Raw genomic sequence first — 242 nt, 5'->3', positions numbered from 1 at the left:
GTCCTGCAGGCGGCCCGCAGAGAGGAGGAGCGGGTCACGTGGTGTGTAGAAGACTGGCACAGATGACATTCATTTAAAGGGTCAGCTCACCTTTACAAGAAGACAACCTGGGCACTCCAGCTCTAATGAAACTACAAATCCTGTCATGCCTCTGCCTCCAGGTCATACATGTGGAGTTTTACAATGCCTCATGGGACTTGGAGTTCTACAACAGCTGGAGTGCCAAGGTTGCCTACCCTTGA

The sequence above is a fragment of the Nanorana parkeri genome, unplaced genomic scaffold (assembly GCF_000935625.1).
Source record: "Nanorana parkeri isolate BGI_ZX_2015 unplaced genomic scaffold, ASM93562v1 scaffold89, whole genome shotgun sequence".
Classification (NCBI taxonomy): Eukaryota; Metazoa; Chordata; class Amphibia; order Anura; family Dicroglossidae; genus Nanorana; species Nanorana parkeri.
The sequence above is the reverse complement of the archived record's forward strand: the minus strand, read 5'-3'. Positions refer to the sequence as shown.